Below are 6,150 nucleotides of genomic sequence, written 5' to 3' on the forward strand. Positions count from 1 at the left end.
CCTTCACCTCATGGCAGAGCTTTTCTAGAATAAGTCTCCAGCAGGTGGCGTCATTCCTGTAACGATTGGAATGACGCCACCTGCTGGAGACTTACTGTAGAAGAGTTCCGCCCATGAAGCAAAGGTCTTTGAGGGCAAGACCAGGAGTCTTTTCTTTGGCGTCAGGAAGTGACGCGGGCTAGTGGGAGGAGGAAGGAAGAGACTGGCGGCTCGGTCTCATGCTCTTGCCTTTGGACTGGTGGAGAGCAGAGCTAGAAATGTGCTCTCCCTTTAATAGATAGGAATCTAGGCCTTTCTCTCTTTACCAAATTCTTATTCTCCTTAATAAATGCCTAAAAGTCTAACTCTTGCTAAAGCTTATAATTTATTGGCAACCACTCATTAGATATTTTAGACAGTTTAGCTAGAATTTTAGCCCTTAACAGATGGCGACCACGAAGGGATAAGCTAAACCTCAATCTTCTGATCTTCTGGTTGGGTAAGAAATTTCCCCTCCCTCTCCCTTTAACTGCTAAGTACTGGCATACCGGCTGTGTTTTCCCTTTAAATTTTTTCAAATGGACCTTTTAAACTCCTTAATTACCCTATTTTTGAGTTTAGTCTGTTTAACCAGACAAATGGAGGATAAGATCATGTTAATGCTTTGTTTTTGTGGATTTTCTATTTTTCTTTTTATTTTTGTTAGAAGAGCCAGCAACATACTCACACAAGGAAATATCTCCCACTCTCCCAACCAAGCTTTGTCTGAGAAACCTGAAGAGATTCCTGCAGCTTTTCCCAGTTCTAACACTAATTGTTGCTTTAATTTTGCATGCCTGGAGGCAATGACCCACCCTCTAGAAGCTTTTAATCCCCTAGCACCTGGAGGAAAAGTGGGGGAAGAGGAATCCAGACCTGAGTTCAAAATCAAGTCTGATTCAAATTGCGCTGGTCCCTCCCCTCCTCTCCAGACCCCACCCTCTACTCCTCCCATGGCCAAGCCCATTGCTTCCCCTGCCCGGGAAGTCCAGAGATCTAATGCGCATGCTCAACTTTCTCTAACTACATTTGCAGCTTCAGGCTCAGCCCTTCCCCAGCTTGGCTATGCTTCTGAGACAACCTTAGAAAACCCTTTAAATTCCAGATATACTCGTTTTGTTCATAATTTTGCTAACCTGCTTTTGTCTTTAATTAGTAATCTTATAAGGCATTTGTATGGTGAAAAGACTGACAGACAATATAGAGGAGTTAAAGAAGAAAAACTTAAGCTGAATAAGAATGACAATCATCAACATAGTTCAAGACTCCGCTTCTTGTGCCATGGAAGGGTATGTATTTTACAGAAATGTGGAAGTAAGCAGCAAGGTATTGATATGAGTATTGGGGATTTTAGATATCGGAATCAAAACAGTTCTGAATTTACTCAGAGTAATAGTATCAGTTCAGAGGTTACATAGGATTTCTATGCTATCACATATACATTTTGAAATTAATGGTATGGGTTTATTTTCATAGAGATTTTCATGATTTTGAGATTGTGTTTTATACTTAGTTTTTAAAACAAGGAGAGTATTTGTAAAAGCTTTTTATAGTCATGTGATCAAGTTTATATTTTATAAGACTCTTATTAATATTAAGTTCATATTCATTTAGATTTCCCTAGTTTGAATTTCATTGTCTTTTATTATTCCATGTGTATTTTCTTCTATTAATTCATCTATCTAACTTTGAAACATGGTTTTGATTTCATAATACAATGTTAATTCTAGGAGTATTGTGCTCCCATTTTCTGAGTTGTTTGTTTTTGTTATTTTTTCTCAACTGATTATTTGATCAAACTCTTTAAAGCATTTCCCTGGCAAATTGTTTGCCATGGCAAGTGTAAATTGATTCTAGAAGTATTATTTTTGATAAGCATATTCCAAAAAAAAAAAAAAGAGGGGAACATTTGTAAAAGTTTTCTTTAGGATTGTGTTGTGCTTTAACTTGTATTTAAATATGTTTTGATTTTTCACAAAAGTAATTGTATACTTAGTAAAAAAAATTGTTGCATAATTATATGTTATATTCTGAGTCAAGATGTATTCACATTTTTTGCAATCATTTATTATCCTCAATTTTTAAATCCATATGAGACTTGGATTATGGGAACTTATCATTTAAGACATTAATTGCCTTTATTCTGAGTTATCAGATGCCAGTTGGCCAGAGGAATACATGCAAGAGCAGACACTGAACTGTCACATGAGGGGAGACATGCATGAAGTCAAGGTATGGCCGAGGGAACGGCTTTTGACAAATGTTGAGGTTGGATTCTCTTGGTTTAATATTTTATTCTCTTTTCCCCCACAATATTGTACAGATAGCTGGAAGTATTCATCCCACCCATCTCATTTCTACACCTGGCTTCTATGCTCCCTCCTATATGCCTGATGCCATGGACATCTCAATTCCATGCATCTGATTAAGTCTGACTCAGTTTCCTCCAATATGTTCGGTGGCATGGACATATATTCCATCCACCTATTTTAAATCTGGCATACTGCATGGGCAGTATATATTGCTCAAGTGTGGGAATGCTCATATCCCATCATTTCTCTGTTCTTTTATGGTAACCCCCATAATTATCTCAGGTGTCATGATAAATACAGTGTTGAATTTGGCCTTGACACCTGTTACCAATTATATTAGATTTTTTAATTTCTCATAATGGCATGAGGATAATTAGGCAGATGATGTAAAAAGTGATGAAACAAATATAAAAATTATTTTTAATAATTAACATCGCAGCAATTGTCTTCTCAATTACCCTCCATAAGGGGGGACTATAGTAATATTATAATTTTAAAGAATGTTTCAATTTTTGTTTTATTGTATGTTTCATGTGTTAACAACTAAGATTCTGTATTCCCTTAGACATGTTTTTGAGAACTTTCATTGTTTGATTTGATTATTGACAAAGCTATTTTAAAGTTGTATTAAGCACAATTTTGTAGGAAATTTTCCTGGCTGATTACCAGCATCCACACATCAACCCCTGAAAAGACTTCCATTCCATGACTACACCTAGAGGACATCTGAGAAAAGACTTTTAGAGACTTTAAATGAACAGTTTTGTTTTGGTTTTGTTGTTTTTTTTTTTTTCTCTTTTCTCTTTCTGTTATAATATACACCATCTGTAACATGTACCCTCTGCAGAGGCCCTCCCTTTGCAAGACCAATGTCAAAGCATCAGTTCATGAGGACAAAAAACTGCCCCTCTGGACAAAACTTTCCTCTCTCCCTTTTCTATATTGTTATTAACATACTGTTAGTTAAGCATAGGTTATTATATTCTGTTATTTTTGACTGTTTCATCAAGGAAACATACCGTTTCTTGAGGAAACAAAGCGGGGAACTGTAACGATTGGAATAACGCCACCTGCTGGAGACTTACTGTAGAAGAGTTCTGCCCATGAAGCAAAGGTCTTTGAGGGCAAGACCAGGAGTCTTTTCTTTGGCGTCAGGAAGTGACGCGGGCTAGTGGGAGGAAGAAGGAAGAGACTGGCGGCTCGGTCTCATGCTCTTGCCTTTGGACTGGTGGAGAGCAGAGCTGGAAATGTGCTCTCCCTTTAATAGATAGGAATCTAGGCCTTTTTCTCTCTTTACCAAATTCTTATTCTCCTTAATAAATGCTTAAAAGTCTAACTCTTGCTAAAGCTTATAATTTATTGGCGACCACTCATTAGATATTTTAGACAGTTTAGCTAGAATTTTAGCCCTTAACATTCCAATCGTTACACTATTTGACAAAAGTTGCTGGGAAGACTGGAAAACAGTTTGGCTGCAATGAGGCATAGACCAACATCTTACACCATATACCAAGATAAGGTCAAAATGGATACATAATTTAGACATAGAAGAATGATATCATAACCAAATTAGGGGAGTATGGAAATTTTTACTGTCAGATCTATGGATAAGGGAAGAACTTATGACCAAACAAGAGATAGAAAAGATCATAGGAAGTAAAATGGATCATTTGGGGGAGGGGGTGAGGCAATTGGGGTTAAGCCAAATTTGAACTCAGGTCCTCCTGAATCTAGAGCCAGAACTTTATCCACTGTGCCACTTAGCTGCCCCCTGGATCATTTTGATATGCTACAATTTATTCAGCAATTCCCCAATTGTCTAAGACATAATCTAAGCTATCCTCATACATTCTAGTCTTAACTTTTGTTTTTTGACCCTCACCCCCTTTTAATCTTCCTTTGAGGATCAGGAAATTTGTTTTCCTTGTAACTATTCCTTCCTCAGTATTATTCTCTCTCTCTTTTTTATACATTTGAAGTAAAATCTTATTATGACCTAAATAAGAAGGGAAAGAGAATGACAGTCACAAACAAGATTTTGTACCCAATATTGTGACAGCACTGCAGCAGTTTTATGGAAGAGACATGGGGACTCAACTAAAGGGGGATGTCACTGTGGTCTAAATGAGCTAAATTCAGAAGTCCAAAATATGACTTGTATTTTAAATTGCCATTCACTCCAAAGTCTATTCATTTCCTTCAGCATCTCAAAGATTAAGTACATCTTTTGCTCAGTTGTATGATAAAGTGGCAAACAAGCTGTACCACAAACATCATAGAATAGTTACCTGTAAAACTAGACCTCTGATGTTGAGCTCTAACTTCATTACCATAAAGTCATTATCTTTATTAAGAACCCCAGTTGTCTGAATAATCTACAAGTCTTGCTTATACTGTACTGAGTGCTGGGTCTGTAACAATCTCTGGATATATAAAAGCAAGTACAGCAACAAACTCCAAATTAGGGTCTCCAATACATTTTCTTGCAAGACAAAGGAAGGACTTATCAAAGTTATAGTTAATTTGGCTGAAATGTCATAATATAAAAAAAATTTTCTTCCTTTGGAAGACAACAGATTTCACCTTGACTTTTTTCTCCTTAATCTTCACTTTGTTGCCACATAACACTATAGGAATATTTTCACATAATCTTACTAGATCTCCATTTCAGGTAGGTATATTATAAATAATTCTTGATATTGCATAAAACACAATGGGACACTGAACTTGCATATAGCAATCATCTCTTAGACAACCAAATTTCTCTTGGCCAGATCTATCCCATATGTTGAAATGAATAGAACCTCTGTTAGTATGAAACACAAGTGTATGGACCTAAACACTAAAGTGGCTACATACTTCTCAAATTCAGTCAATATGGTTTGTCCAATACCTCCATCACCAATAAATACAAGTTTGAATTGAAGTTGAGGTTTTCTTTGGGCAACCATTGTGATGGGTTTTCCAGAAGTGTCTCCATCTCCACCTGAGTGAGCAATCTATTATGTGCTTGGCAGCTAAGTGGAACAGTAGGCAAGCATGCTAGACTTGGAATCAGGAAAAAAAAAATTCAAATCCTGTTCAAACACTAGCTGCATGACCTTGGGTAAATTATTTAACCTTCATCTACCTCAGTTTCCTCATCTATAAATTGGGAATAAAAATAACACTTACCTCACAGGATCATTGTGAAGATTAATTGTTAGCATATATACAGAGCTTTACAAACCTTAAAATAATATAAAGATGCTCATGATGATATTTTCCTGGGGGATTCTATATATTTCTACATCAAACTGTGAGTATTCAACTATCCTTTGTCCATTTCACAGAAGGGTAAGGTTCATTTAACATCCACTGCCTGCACCCCTTCCTCCATGTTTGTATATTCTCATCCACCACAACTGTGTGAAATAGTAAGTTGTCTCTCCTTTCTCCTTTCAACATTAATATATTCCTTTTTAAGTCCAAAGTCAGTAAGCAGGCTGAAAAATGGGCAAACAAAAAAAGACCTTCACCATATGAGCTTTTATGGTGGCAGGGATGCTTAAGGCACAAATGTGGAAGAGATAATGACTCCAGAATATCTACAAGCAACACTTCAGAGAAAATGTAAGGTATCTAATAAAAAACAACTAAGTTGCAAAACATAATGGGGGGAAAAAACAACGACAACAACAACAACAAAAAATAATGGGAGAAGAAATTAAGAATCACTAGGTTATCTGAACACCATGGCCAAAAAAAAACACCCTAGATACCATATTTCAAGAAATCTTAAAAGAAAACTGCCCAGATAACATAGAACCCAAGTGGAAAA

The 6,150-nt window shown here is 36.5% G+C and overlaps 1 pseudogene; it reads right to left on the reverse strand.

Annotated features, from left to right (window-relative positions):
* Window positions 1-4,603: 4,603 nt before the first annotated feature.
* On the reverse strand, window positions 4,604-5,281 carry LOC122732051 (annotated as a pseudogene).
* Window positions 5,282-6,150: the final 869 nt, after the last annotated feature.

This window comes from Dromiciops gliroides, chromosome 6 (genome assembly GCF_019393635.1).
Source record: "Dromiciops gliroides isolate mDroGli1 chromosome 6, mDroGli1.pri, whole genome shotgun sequence".
In the NCBI taxonomy this organism is placed as follows: domain Eukaryota; kingdom Metazoa; phylum Chordata; class Mammalia; order Microbiotheria; family Microbiotheriidae; genus Dromiciops; species Dromiciops gliroides.